General features: G+C 44.9%; 18 non-coding genes across 18 annotated transcripts; 12 read left to right on the top strand and 6 right to left on the bottom strand.

Moving 5' to 3' along the window:
• Nucleotides 1–548: 548 nt before the first annotated feature.
• Nucleotides 549–622, bottom strand: TRNAN-GUU (transfer RNA asparagine (anticodon GUU)). The gene has a single exon. It is a non-coding gene; the product is annotated as a tRNA-Asn (tRNA).
• A 677-nt stretch (nt 623–1299) lies between these two features.
• Nucleotides 1300–1372, top strand: TRNAA-UGC (transfer RNA alanine (anticodon UGC)). Its single transcript has one exon. It is a non-coding gene; the product is annotated as a tRNA-Ala (tRNA).
• Nucleotides 1373–1975: 603 nt separating this feature from the next.
• Nucleotides 1976–2048, top strand: TRNAA-CGC (transfer RNA alanine (anticodon CGC)). The gene has a single exon. It is a non-coding gene; the product is annotated as a tRNA-Ala (tRNA).
• Nucleotides 2049–2667: 619 nt separating this feature from the next.
• Nucleotides 2668–2741, bottom strand: TRNAN-GUU (transfer RNA asparagine (anticodon GUU)). The gene has a single exon. It is a non-coding gene; the product is annotated as a tRNA-Asn (tRNA).
• A 677-nt stretch (nt 2742–3418) lies between these two features.
• On the top strand, nt 3419–3491 carry TRNAA-UGC (transfer RNA alanine (anticodon UGC)). The gene has a single exon. It is a non-coding gene; the product is annotated as a tRNA-Ala (tRNA).
• A 602-nt stretch (nt 3492–4093) lies between these two features.
• TRNAA-CGC (transfer RNA alanine (anticodon CGC)) lies at nt 4094–4166 on the top strand. Its single transcript has one exon. It is a non-coding gene; the product is annotated as a tRNA-Ala (tRNA).
• Nucleotides 4167–4785: 619 nt separating this feature from the next.
• Nucleotides 4786–4859, bottom strand: TRNAN-GUU (transfer RNA asparagine (anticodon GUU)). The gene has a single exon. It is a non-coding gene; the product is annotated as a tRNA-Asn (tRNA).
• A 677-nt stretch (nt 4860–5536) lies between these two features.
• On the top strand, nt 5537–5609 carry TRNAA-UGC (transfer RNA alanine (anticodon UGC)). The gene has a single exon. It is a non-coding gene; the product is annotated as a tRNA-Ala (tRNA).
• A 603-nt stretch (nt 5610–6212) lies between these two features.
• On the top strand, nt 6213–6285 carry TRNAA-CGC (transfer RNA alanine (anticodon CGC)). Its single transcript has one exon. It is a non-coding gene; the product is annotated as a tRNA-Ala (tRNA).
• A 619-nt stretch (nt 6286–6904) lies between these two features.
• TRNAN-GUU (transfer RNA asparagine (anticodon GUU)) lies at nt 6905–6978 on the bottom strand. The gene has a single exon. It is a non-coding gene; the product is annotated as a tRNA-Asn (tRNA).
• A 677-nt stretch (nt 6979–7655) lies between these two features.
• On the top strand, nt 7656–7728 carry TRNAA-UGC (transfer RNA alanine (anticodon UGC)). Its single transcript has one exon. It is a non-coding gene; the product is annotated as a tRNA-Ala (tRNA).
• A 603-nt stretch (nt 7729–8331) lies between these two features.
• On the top strand, nt 8332–8404 carry TRNAA-CGC (transfer RNA alanine (anticodon CGC)). The gene has a single exon. It is a non-coding gene; the product is annotated as a tRNA-Ala (tRNA).
• A 619-nt stretch (nt 8405–9023) lies between these two features.
• Nucleotides 9024–9097, bottom strand: TRNAN-GUU (transfer RNA asparagine (anticodon GUU)). The gene has a single exon. It is a non-coding gene; the product is annotated as a tRNA-Asn (tRNA).
• A 677-nt stretch (nt 9098–9774) lies between these two features.
• TRNAA-UGC (transfer RNA alanine (anticodon UGC)) lies at nt 9775–9847 on the top strand. Its single transcript has one exon. It is a non-coding gene; the product is annotated as a tRNA-Ala (tRNA).
• Nucleotides 9848–10452: 605 nt separating this feature from the next.
• On the top strand, nt 10453–10525 carry TRNAA-CGC (transfer RNA alanine (anticodon CGC)). Its single transcript has one exon. It is a non-coding gene; the product is annotated as a tRNA-Ala (tRNA).
• A 619-nt stretch (nt 10526–11144) lies between these two features.
• TRNAN-GUU (transfer RNA asparagine (anticodon GUU)) lies at nt 11145–11218 on the bottom strand. Its single transcript has one exon. It is a non-coding gene; the product is annotated as a tRNA-Asn (tRNA).
• A 677-nt stretch (nt 11219–11895) lies between these two features.
• TRNAA-UGC (transfer RNA alanine (anticodon UGC)) lies at nt 11896–11968 on the top strand. Its single transcript has one exon. It is a non-coding gene; the product is annotated as a tRNA-Ala (tRNA).
• Nucleotides 11969–12573: 605 nt separating this feature from the next.
• On the top strand, nt 12574–12646 carry TRNAA-CGC (transfer RNA alanine (anticodon CGC)). Its single transcript has one exon. It is a non-coding gene; the product is annotated as a tRNA-Ala (tRNA).
• Nucleotides 12647–13074: the final 428 nt, after the last annotated feature.

The raw sequence follows: 13074 nt of genomic DNA on the forward strand, positions 1-13074 counted from the left end.
TAGGAGGCTTTCAACCAAGGCCAAGACAAGCCTTCAATAGGTCAGCTGGTAGAGCCAAAGACTGTAGAAGTAAATTAGCAAATCCTTGGGTTGCTGGTTCATTTCCAGCTCGAAGGATGTTTGCGAATTCTATCGGAGGGCTCATCCTGCTAGTAAACACAGCCCAGCTATGCTCCATCTGTCCACCTACAAACAGCTCTTCTAGAAGGGTCTCCTCCGTTCTACCTGAGGAGTTCAAAACGTAAGCACAAAGCAACAGAGAGTTTTTTGTTGGGAGAGCAGCTCCGCCGAAAGCTAACGTGGAACCTTTTACACCCCTAGTATGCTACTCGAGCCAAAGAGACCATTGCCCCTGAATAAACACAGCCCAGCTAAGCTGCTTCCGTCCACATACAAAGAGCTCTTTTCCAAAGGTCTCCTCCATTCTAACTCGGGAGTTCAAAACGTAGGCAGCGAGCAACAGAGTTATTTGTCGGGAGAGCAATTGAAAGACGACGTGGAACCTTCTTCACTCGTACATAGGCTGCTACTTAAGCAAAAAAGACCATCGTCCCTGGGTGGGCTTGAACCACCATCCTTTCGGTTAACAGCCGAACGCGCTAACCAATTGCGCCACAGAGACGCAAACAGATCTTTCTACAGGAACTCTCAGCCAGGCAGGCCGGGCACAGGTTTCTCAGATCAACTTTTTAACATAATATGACAAAAAGAAATCAGCAAAAACAAAGAGACAATTGCTGATGCTCAGGAGGACTCGAGGCGCCGACAATAAGCTCCTGCTGATGGATTCCATCACAAAGACCAAATACATTTTAGCCACTTTTGAAAAGTCAGTCAATAAATAGACCTTCTCAACGAACAGACCACCGGCAGCAGAGTGGCGCAGCGGAAGCGTGCTGGGCCCATAACCCAGAGGTCGATGGATCGAAACCATCCTCTGCTAATTGATTCTTTTTATACAGGTCATCATTATATTTCTTCGATAAGACTGATATTGTGCTACATTGCAACTTTCGTCTCCAAACTATTAAGGGGTTTTTTATTGCTTACCCCTCGGTTCTTCGTAGATATGTAAAGGGTTTGCTTGGAAGAGGTGTGCATGTATTTGTAAGCCACCCTTCACCTTTTAAACTCCTCCGATGATCTTCTACTATGGTAAAATGGAACTCACACTTTAAAAAAAAAAAGCAAGCTATTCTTACATAAAAATTGCCATATAGCATTGCAGCTTCATACCTGACATGATGAGAAAATCACCGTGAAGTGTGGCAAGAAACTAAAGGCAAACCTGTCATGCCAGGGGGATTAGCTCAAGTGGTAGAGCGCTCGCTTTGCATGCGAGAGGCAGCGGGATCGATGCCCGCATTCTCCAAGAGTTATTTTTCACATGGTAGCAGTGATTGTCTTTTTACCTCATGCTCAAAACTCCAACAGCTAAAACTAGGAGGCTTTCGATCAAGGCCAAAACGAGCCTTCGATAGCTCAGCTGGTAAAGTGGAGGACTGTAGAAGAAAGTTAGCAATCCTTAGGTCGCTGGTTCATTTCCGGCTCGAAGGAGTTTTGCGCATTCTATCGGAAGGTTCATCGGGCTGGTAAACACAGCCCAGCTATGCTCGTTCCGTCCACCTACAAACAGCTCTTCTAGAAAGGTCTCCTCCGTTGTACCTGAGGAGTGAGGAGATCAAAACGTAAGCACAAATCAACAGAGAGTTTTTTGTCTTCTCCGTAGATATGTAAAGGCTTTGCTTGGAAGAGGCGTGCATGTATTTGGAAGCCACCCTTCACCTTGTAAAGTCCTCCGATGATCTTCTACTATGGCAACATGGAACTCACACTTAAAAAAAAAAAAAAAAAAAAAAAAAAAAAGATTTCTTACAGAAAAAAAATACCATATAACAATGCAGCTTCTCACCTGACATGATAAGAAAATCCCTATGAAGTGTGGCAAGAAACTAAAAGCACAAATGTCACGCCAGGGGAATTAGCTCAAGTGGTAGAGCGCTCGCTTCGCATGTGAGAGGTAGCGGGATCGATGCCCGCATTCTCCAAAGCTGATTTTTTTCACATGGTAGCAGTGATTTCCTTTTCACCTCATGCTCAAAACTCCAACAGCTAAAACTAGGAGGCTTTCAACCAAGGCCAAGACAAGCCTTCAATAGGTCAGCTGGTAGAGCCAAAGACTGTAGAAGTAAATTAGCAAATCCTTGGGTTGCTGGTTCATTTCCAGCTCGAAGGATGTTTGCGAATTCTATCGGAGGGCTCATCCTGCTAGTAAACACAGCCCAGCTATGCTCCATCTGTCCACCTACAAACAGCTCTTCTAGAAGGGTCTCCTCCGTTCTACCTGAGGAGTTCAAAACGTAAGCACAAAGCAACAGAGAGTTTTTTGTTGGGAGAGCAGCTCCGCCGAAAGCTAACGTGGAACCTTTTACACCCCTAGTATGCTACTCGAGCCAAAGAGACCATTGCCCCTGAATAAACACAGCCCAGCTAAGCTGCTTCCGTCCACATACAAAGAGCTCTTTTCCAAAGGTCTCCTCCATTCTAACTCGGGAGTTCAAAACGTAGGCAGCGAGCAACAGAGTTATTTGTCGGGAGAGCAATTGAAAGACGACGTGGAACCTTCTTCACTCGTACATAGGCTGCTACTTAAGCAAAAAAGACCATCGTCCCTGGGTGGGCTTGAACCACCATCCTTTCGGTTAACAGCCGAACGCGCTAACCAATTGCGCCACAGAGACGCAAACAGATCTTTCTACAGGAACTCTCAGCCAGGCAGGCCGGGCACAGGTTTCTCAGATCAACTTTTTAACATAATATGACAAAAAGAAATCAGCAAAAACAAAGAGACAATTGCTGATGCTCAGGAGGACTCGAGGCGCCGACAATAAGCTCCTGCTGATGGATTCCATCACAAAGACCAAATACATTTTAGCCACTTTTGAAAAGTCAGTCAATAAATAGACCTTCTCAACGAACAGACCACCGGCAGCAGAGTGGCGCAGCGGAAGCGTGCTGGGCCCATAACCCAGAGGTCGATGGATCGAAACCATCCTCTGCTAATTGATTCTTTTTATACAGGTCATCATTATATTTCTTCGATAAGACTGATATTGTGCTACATTGCAACTTTCGTCTCCAAACTATTAAGGGGTTTTTTATTGCTTACCCCTCGGTTCTTCGTAGATATGTAAAGGGTTTGCTTGGAAGAGGTGTGCATGTATTTGTAAGCCACCCTTCACCTTTTAAACTCCTCCGATGATCTTCTACTATGGTAAAATGGAACTCACACTTTAAAAAAAAAAAGCAAGCTATTCTTACATAAAAATTGCCATATAGCATTGCAGCTTCATACCTGACATGATGAGAAAATCACCGTGAAGTGTGGCAAGAAACTAAAGGCAAACCTGTCATGCCAGGGGGATTAGCTCAAGTGGTAGAGCGCTCGCTTTGCATGCGAGAGGCAGCGGGATCGATGCCCGCATTCTCCAAGAGTTATTTTTCACATGGTAGCAGTGATTGTCTTTTTACCTCATGCTCAAAACTCCAACAGCTAAAACTAGGAGGCTTTCGATCAAGGCCAAAACGAGCCTTCGATAGCTCAGCTGGTAAAGTGGAGGACTGTAGAAGAAAGTTAGCAATCCTTAGGTCGCTGGTTCATTTCCGGCTCGAAGGAGTTTTGCGCATTCTATCGGAAGGTTCATCGGGCTGGTAAACACAGCCCAGCTATGCTCGTTCCGTCCACCTACAAACAGCTCTTCTAGAAAGGTCTCCTCCGTTGTACCTGAGGAGTGAGGAGATCAAAACGTAAGCACAAATCAACAGAGAGTTTTTTGTCTTCTCCGTAGATATGTAAAGGCTTTGCTTGGAAGAGGCGTGCATGTATTTGGAAGCCACCCTTCACCTTGTAAAGTCCTCCGATGATCTTCTACTATGGCAACATGGAACTCACACTTAAAAAAAAAAAAAAAAAAAAAAAAAAAAGATTTCTTACAGAAAAAAAATACCATATAACAATGCAGCTTCTCACCTGACATGATAAGAAAATCCCTATGAAGTGTGGCAAGAAACTAAAAGCACAAATGTCACGCCAGGGGAATTAGCTCAAGTGGTAGAGCGCTCGCTTCGCATGTGAGAGGTAGCGGGATCGATGCCCGCATTCTCCAAAGCTGATTTTTTTCACATGGTAGCAGTGATTTCCTTTTCACCTCATGCTCAAAACTCCAACAGCTAAAACTAGGAGGCTTTCAACCAAGGCCAAGACAAGCCTTCAATAGGTCAGCTGGTAGAGCCAAAGACTGTAGAAGTAAATTAGCAAATCCTTGGGTTGCTGGTTCATTTCCAGCTCGAAGGATGTTTGCGAATTCTATCGGAGGGCTCATCCTGCTAGTAAACACAGCCCAGCTATGCTCCATCTGTCCACCTACAAACAGCTCTTCTAGAAGGGTCTCCTCCGTTCTACCTGAGGAGTTCAAAACGTAAGCACAAAGCAACAGAGAGTTTTTTGTTGGGAGAGCAGCTCCGCCGAAAGCTAACGTGGAACCTTTTACACCCCTAGTATGCTACTCGAGCCAAAGAGACCATTGCCCCTGAATAAACACAGCCCAGCTAAGCTGCTTCCGTCCACATACAAAGAGCTCTTTTCCAAAGGTCTCCTCCATTCTAACTCGGGAGTTCAAAACGTAGGCAGCGAGCAACAGAGTTATTTGTCGGGAGAGCAATTGAAAGACGACGTGGAACCTTCTTCACTCGTACATAGGCTGCTACTTAAGCAAAAAAGACCATCGTCCCTGGGTGGGCTTGAACCACCATCCTTTCGGTTAACAGCCGAACGCGCTAACCAATTGCGCCACAGAGACGCAAACAGATCTTTCTACAGGAACTCTCAGCCAGGCAGGCCGGGCACAGGTTTCTCAGATCAACTTTTTAACATAATATGACAAAAAGAAATCAGCAAAAACAAAGAGACAATTGCTGATGCTCAGGAGGACTCGAGGCGCCGACAATAAGCTCCTGCTGATGGATTCCATCACAAAGACCAAATACATTTTAGCCACTTTTGAAAAGTCAGTCAATAAATAGACCTTCTCAACGAACAGACCACCGGCAGCAGAGTGGCGCAGCGGAAGCGTGCTGGGCCCATAACCCAGAGGTCGATGGATCGAAACCATCCTCTGCTAATTGATTCTTTTTATACAGGTCATCATTATATTTCTTCGATAAGACTGATATTGTGCTACATTGCAACTTTCGTCTCCAAACTATTAAGGGGTTTTTTATTGCTTACCCCTCGGTTCTTCGTAGATATGTAAAGGCTTTGCTTGGAAGAGGTGTGCATGTATTTGTAAGCCACCCTTCACCTTTTAAACTCCTCCGATGATCTTCTACTATGGTAAAATGGAACTCACACTTTAAAAAAAAAAAGCAAGCTATTCTTACATAAAAATTGCCATATAGCATTGCAGCTTCATACCTGACATGATGAGAAAATCACCGTGAAGTGTGGCAAGAAACTAAAGGCAAACCTGTCATGCCAGGGGGATTAGCTCAAGTGGTAGAGCGCTCGCTTTGCATGCGAGAGGCAGCGGGATCGATGCCCGCATTCTCCAAGAGTTATTTTTCACATGGTAGCAGTGATTGTCTTTTTACCTCATGCTCAAAACTCCAACAGCTAAAACTAGGAGGCTTTCGATCAAGGCCAAAACGAGCCTTCGATAGCTCAGCTGGTAAAGTGGAGGACTGTAGAAGAAAGTTAGCAATCCTTAGGTCGCTGGTTCATTTCCGGCTCGAAGGAGTTTTGCGCATTCTATCGGAAGGTTCATCGGGCTGGTAAACACAGCCCAGCTATGCTCGTTCCGTCCACCTACAAACAGCTCTTCTAGAAAGGTCTCCTCCGTTGTACCTGAGGAGTGAGGAGATCAAAACGTAAGCACAAATCAACAGAGAGTTTTTTGTCTTCTCCGTAGATATGTAAAGGCTTTGCTTGGAAGAGGCGTGCATGTATTTGGAAGCCACCCTTCACCTTGTAAAGTCCTCCGATGATCTTCTACTATGGCAACATGGAACTCACACTTAAAAAAAAAAAAAAAAAAAAAAAAAAAAAGATTTCTTACAGAAAAAAAATACCATATAACAATGCAGCTTCTCACCTGACATGATAAGAAAATCCCTATGAAGTGTGGCAAGAAACTAAAAGCACAAATGTCACGCCAGGGGAATTAGCTCAAGTGGTAGAGCGCTCGCTTCGCATGTGAGAGGTAGCGGGATCGATGCCCGCATTCTCCAAAGCTGATTTTTTTCACATGGTAGCAGTGATTTCCTTTTCACCTCATGCTCAAAACTCCAACAGCTAAAACTAGGAGGCTTTCAACCAAGGCCAAGACAAGCCTTCAATAGGTCAGCTGGTAGAGCCAAAGACTGTAGAAGTAAATTAGCAAATCCTTGGGTTGCTGGTTCATTTCCAGCTCGAAGGATGTTTGCGAATTCTATCGGAGGGCTCATCCTGCTAGTAAACACAGCCCAGCTATGCTCCATCTGTCCACCTACAAACAGCTCTTCTAGAAGGGTCTCCTCCGTTCTACCTGAGGAGTTCAAAACGTAAGCACAAAGCAACAGAGAGTTTTTTGTTGGGAGAGCAGCTCCGCCGAAAGCTAACGTGGAACCTTTTACACCCCTAGTATGCTACTCGAGCCAAAGAGACCATTGCCCCTGAATAAACACAGCCCAGCTAAGCTGCTTCCGTCCACATACAAAGAGCTCTTTTCCAAAGGTCTCCTCCATTCTAACTCGGGAGTTCAAAACGTAGGCAGCGAGCAACAGAGTTATTTGTCGGGAGAGCAATTGAAAGACGACGTGGAACCTTCTTCACTCGTACATAGGCTGCTACTTAAGCAAAAAAGACCATCGTCCCTGGGTGGGCTTGAACCACCATCCTTTCGGTTAACAGCCGAACGCGCTAACCAATTGCGCCACAGAGACGCAAACAGATCTTTCTACAGGAACTCTCAGCCAGGCAGGCCGGGCACAGGTTTCTCAGATCAACTTTTTAACATAATATGACAAAAAGAAATCAGCAAAAACAAAGAGACAATTGCTGATGCTCAGGAGGACTCGAGGCGCCGACAATAAGCTCCTGCTGATGGATTCCATCACAAAGACCAAATACATTTTAGCCACTTTTGAAAAGTCAGTCAATAAATAGACCTTCTCAACGAACAGACCACCGGCAGCAGAGTGGCGCAGCGGAAGCGTGCTGGGCCCATAACCCAGAGGTCGATGGATCGAAACCATCCTCTGCTAATTGATTCTTTTTATACAGGTCATCATTATATTTCTTCGATAAGACTGATATTGTGCTACATTGCAACTTTCGTCTCCAAACTATTAAGGGGTTTTTTATTGCTTACCCCTCGGTTCTTCGTAGATATGTAAAGGGTTTGCTTGGAAGAGGTGTGCATGTATTTGTAAGCCACCCTTCACCTTTTAAACTCCTCCGATGATCTTCTACTATGGTAAAATGGAACTCACACTTTAAAAAAAAAAAGCAAGCTATTCTTACATAAAAATTGCCATATAGCATTGCAGCTTCATACCTGACATGATGAGAAAATCACCGTGAAGTGTGGCAAGAAACTAAAGGCAAACCTGTCATGCCAGGGGGATTAGCTCAAGTGGTAGAGCGCTCGCTTTGCATGCGAGAGGCAGCGGGATCGATGCCCGCATTCTCCAAGAGTTATTTTTCACATGGTAGCAGTGATTGTCTTTTTACCTCATGCTCAAAACTCCAACAGCTAAAACTAGGAGGCTTTCGATCAAGGCCAAAACGAGCCTTCGATAGCTCAGCTGGTAAAGTGGAGGACTGTAGAAGAAAGTTAGCAATCCTTAGGTCGCTGGTTCATTTCCGGCTCGAAGGAGTTTTGCGCATTCTATCGGAAGGTTCATCGGGCTGGTAAACACAGCCCAGCTATGCTCGTTCCGTCCACCTACAAACAGCTCTTCTAGAAAGGTCTCCTCCGTTGTACCTGAGGAGTGAGGAGATCAAAACGTAAGCACAAATCAACAGAGAGTTTTTTGTCTTCTCCGTAGATATGTAAAGGCTTTGCTTGGAAGAGGCGTGCATGTATTTGGAAGCCACCCTTCACCTTGTAAAGTCCTCCGATGATCTTCTACTATGGCAACATGGAACTCACACTTAAAAAAAAAAAAAAAAAAAAAAAAAAAAAGATTTCTTACAGAAAAAAAATACCATATAACAATGCAGCTTCTCACCTGACATGATAAGAAAATCCCTATGAAGTGTGGCAAGAAACTAAAAGCACAAATGTCACGCCAGGGGAATTAGCTCAAGTGGTAGAGCGCTCGCTTCGCATGTGAGAGGTAGCGGGATCGATGCCCGCATTCTCCAAAGCTGATTTTTTTCACATGGTAGCAGTGATTTCCTTTTCACCTCATGCTCAAAACTCCAACAGCTAAAACTAGGAGGCTTTCAACCAAGGCCAAGACAAGCCTTCAATAGGTCAGCTGGTAGAGCCAAAGACTGTAGAAGTAAATTAGCAAATCCTTGGGTTGCTGGTTCATTTCCAGCTCGAAGGATGTTTGCAAATTCTATCGGAGGGCTCATCCAGCTAGTAAACACAGCCCAGCTATGCTCCATCTGTCCACCTACAAACAGCTCTTCTAGAAGGGTCTCCTCCGTTCTACCTGAGGAGTTCAAAACGTAAGCACAAAGCAACAGAGAGTTTTTTGTTGGGAGAGCAGCTCCGCCGAAAGCTAACGTGGAACCTTTTACACCCCTAGTATGCTACTCGAGCCAAAGAGACCATTGCCCCTGAATAAACACAGCCCAGCTAAGCTGCTTCCGTCCACATACAAAGAGCTCTTTTCCAAAGGTCTCCTCCATTCTAACTCGGGAGTTCAAAACGTAGGCAGCGAGCAACAGAGTTATTTGTCGGGAGAGCAATTGAAAGACGACGTGGAACCTTCTTCACTCGTACATAGGCTGCTACTTAAGCAAAAAAGACCATCGTCCCTGGGTGGGCTTGAACCACCATCCTTTCGGTTAACAGCCGAACGCGCTAACCAATTGCGCCACAGAGACGCAAACAGATCTTTCTACAGGAACTCTCAGCCAGGCAGGCCGGGCACAGGTTTCTCAGATCAACTTTTTAACATAATATGACAAAAAGAAATCAGCAAAAACAAAGAGACAATTGCTGATGCTCAGGAGGACTCGAGGCGCCGACAATAAGCTCCTGCTGATGGATTCCATCACAAAGACCAAATACATTTTAGCCACTTTTGAAAAGTCAGTCAATAAATAGACCTTCTCAACGAACAGACCACCGGCAGCAGAGTGGCGCAGCGGAAGCGTGCTGGGCCCATAACCCAGAGGTCGATGGATCGAAACCATCCTCTGCTAATTGATTCTTTTTATACAGGTCATCATTATATTTCTTCGATAAGACTGATATTGTGCTACATTGCAACTTTCGTCTCCAAACTATTAAGGGGTTTTTTATTGCTTACCCCTCGGTTCTTCGTAGATATGTAAAGGGTTTGCTTGGAAGAGGTGTGCATGTATTTGTAAGCCACCCTTCACCTTTTAAACTCCTCCGATGATCTTCTACTATGGTAAAATGGAACTCACACTTTAAAAAAAAAAAGCAAGCTATTCTTACATAAAAATTGCCATATAGCATTGCAGCTTCATACCTGACATGATGAGAAAATCACCGTGAAGTGTGGCAAGAAACTAAAGGCAAACCTGTCATGCCAGGGGGATTAGCTCAAGTGGTAGAGCGCTCGCTTTGCATGCGAGAGGCAGCGGGATCGATGCCCGCATTCTCCAAGAGTTATTTTTCACATGGTAGCAGTGATTGTCTTTTTACCTCATGCTCAAAACTCCAACAGCTAAAACTAGGAGGCTTTCGATCAAGGCCAAAACGAGCCTTCGATAGCTCAGCTGGTAAAGTGGAGGACTGTAGAAGAAAGTTAGCAATCCTTAGGTCGCTGGTTCAATTCCGGCTCGAAGGAGTTTTGCGCATTCTATCGGAAGGTTCATCGGGCTGGTAAACACAGCCCAGCTATGCTCGTTCCGTCCACCTACAAACAGCTCTTCTAGAAAGGTCTCCTCCGTTGTACCTGAGGAGTGAGGAGATCAAAACGTAAGCACAAATCAACAGAGAGTTTTTTGTCTTCTCCGTAGATATGTAAAGGCTTTGCTTGGAAGAGGCGTGCATGTATTTGGAAGCCACCCTTCACCTTGTAAAGTCCTCCGATGATCTTCTACTATGGCAACATGGAACTCACACTTAAAAAAAAAAAAAAAAAAAAAAAAAAAAAAAGATTTCTTACAGAAAAAAAATACCATATAACAATGCAGCTTCTCACCTGACATGATAAGAAAATCCCTATGAAGTGTGGCAAGAAACTAAAAGCACAAATGTCACGCCAGGGGAATTAGCTCAAGTGGTAGAGCGCTCGCTTCGCATGTGAGAGGTAGCGGGATCGATGCCCGCATTCTCCAAAGCTGATTTTTTTCACATGGTAGCAGTGATTTCCTTTTCACCTCATGCTCAAAACTCCAACAGCTAAAACTAGGAGGCTTTCAACCAAGGCCAAGACAAGCCTTCAATAGGTCAGCTGGTAGAGCCAAAGACTGTAGAAGTAAATTAGCAAATCCTTGGGTTGCTGGTTCATTTCCAGCTCGAAGGATGTTTGCGAATTCTATCGGAGGGCTCATCCTGCTAGTAAACACAGCCCAGCTATGCTCCATCTGTCCACCTACAAACAGCTCTTCTAGAAGGGTCTCCTCCGTTCTACCTGAGGAGTTCAAAACGTAAGCACAAAGCAACAGAGAGTTTTTTGTTGGGAGAGCAGCTCCGCCGAAAGCTAACGTGGAACCTTTTACACCCCTAGTATGCTACTCGAGCCAAAGAGACCATTGCCCCTGAATAAACACAGCCCAGCTAAGCTGCTTCCGTCCACATACAAAGAGCTCTTTTCCAAAGGTCTCCTCCATTCTAACTCGGGAGTTCAAAACGTAGGCAGCGAGCAACAGAGTTATTTGTCGGGAGAGCAATTGAAAGACGACGTGGAACCTTCTTCACTCGTACATAGGCTGCTACTTAAGCAAAAAAGACCATCGTCCCTGGGTGGGCTTGAACCACCATCCTTTCGGTTAACAGCCGAACGCGCTAACCAATTGCGCCACAGAGACGCAAACAGATCTTTCTACAGGAACTCTCAGCCAGGCAGGCCGGGCACAGGTTTCTCAGATCAACTTTTTAACATAATATGACAAAAAGAAATCAGCAAAAACAAAGAGACAATTGCTGATGCTCAGGAGGACTCGAGGCGCCGACAATAAGCTCCTGCTGATGGATTCCATCACAAAGACCAAATACATTTTAGCCACTTTTGAAAAGTCAGTCAATAAATAGACCTTCTCAACGAACAGACCACCGGCAGCAGAGTGGCGCAGCGGAAGCGTGCTGGGCCCATAACCCAGAGGTCGATGGATCGAAACCATCCTCTGCTAATTGATTCTTTTTATACAGGTCATCATTATATTTCTTCGATAAGACTGATATTGTGCTACATTGCAACTTTCGTCTCCAAACTATTAAGGGGTTTTTTATTGCTTACCCCTCGGTTCTTCGTAGATATGTAAAGGGTTTGCTTGGAAGAGGTGTGCATGTATTTGTAAGCCACCCTTCACCTTTTAAACTCCTCCGATGATCTTCTACTATGGTAAAATGGAACTCACACTTTAAAAAAAAAAAGCAAGCTATTCTTACATAAAAATTGCCATATAGCATTGCAGCTTCATACCTGACATGATGAGAAAATCACCGTGAAGTGTGGCAAGAAACTAAAGGCAAACCTGTCATGCCAGGGGGATTAGCTCAAGTGGTAGAGCGCTCGCTTTGCATGCGAGAGGCAGCGGGATCGATGCCCGCATTCTCCAAGAGTTATTTTTCACATGGTAGCAGTGATTGTCTTTTTACCTCATGCTCAAAACTCCAACAGCTAAAACTAGGAGGCTTTCGATCAAGGCCAAAACGAGCCTTCGATAGCTCAGCTGGTAAAGTGGAGGACTGTAGAAGAAAGTTAGCAATCCTTAGGTCGCTGGTTCATTTCCGGCTCGAAGGAGTTTTGCGCATTCTATCGGAAGGTTCATCGGGCTGGTAAACACAGCCCAGCTATGCTCGTTCCGTCCACCTACAAACAGCTCTTCTAGAAAGGTCTCCTCCGTTGTACCTGAGGAGTGAGGAGATCAAAACGTAAGCACAAATCAACAGAGAGTTTTTTGTCTTCTCCGTAGATATGTAAAGGCTTTGCTTGGAAGAGGCGTGCATGTATTTGGAAGCCACCCTTCACCTTGTAAAGTCCTCCGATGATCTTCTACTATGGCAACATGGAACTCACACTTAAAAAAAAAAAAAAAAAAAAAAAAAAAAAAAGATTTCTTACAGAAAAAAAATACCATATAACAATGCAGCTTCTCACCTGACATGATAAGAAAATCCCTATGAAGTGTGGCAAGAAACTAAAAGCACAAATGTCACGCCAGGGGAATTAGCTCAAGTGGTAGAGCGCTCGCTTCGCATGTGAGAGGTAGCGGGATCGATGCCCGCATTCTCCAAAGCTGATTTTTTTCACATGGTAGCAGTGATTTCCTTTTCACCTCATGCTCAAAACTCCAACAGCTAAAACTAGGAGGCTTTCAACCAAGGCCAAGACAAGCCTTCAATAGGTCAGCTGGTAGAGCCAAAGACTGTAGAAGTAAATTAGCAAATCCTTGGGTTGCTGGTTCATTTCCAGCTCGAAGGATGTTTGCAAATTCTATCGGAGGGCTCATCCAGCTAGTAAACACAGCCCAGCTATGCTCCATCTGTCCACCTACAAACAGCTCTTCTAGAAGGGTCTCCTCCGTTCTACCTGAGGAGTTCAAAACGTAAGCACAAAGCAACAGAGAGTTTTTTGTTGGGAGAGCAGCTCCGCCGAAAGCTAACGTGGAACCTTTTACACCCCTAGTATGCTACTCGAGCCAAAGAGACCATTGCCCCTGAA

The sequence above is a fragment of the Anomaloglossus baeobatrachus genome, unplaced genomic scaffold (assembly GCF_048569485.1).
Source record: "Anomaloglossus baeobatrachus isolate aAnoBae1 unplaced genomic scaffold, aAnoBae1.hap1 Scaffold_847, whole genome shotgun sequence".
NCBI classification, from domain to species: domain Eukaryota; kingdom Metazoa; phylum Chordata; class Amphibia; order Anura; family Aromobatidae; genus Anomaloglossus; species Anomaloglossus baeobatrachus.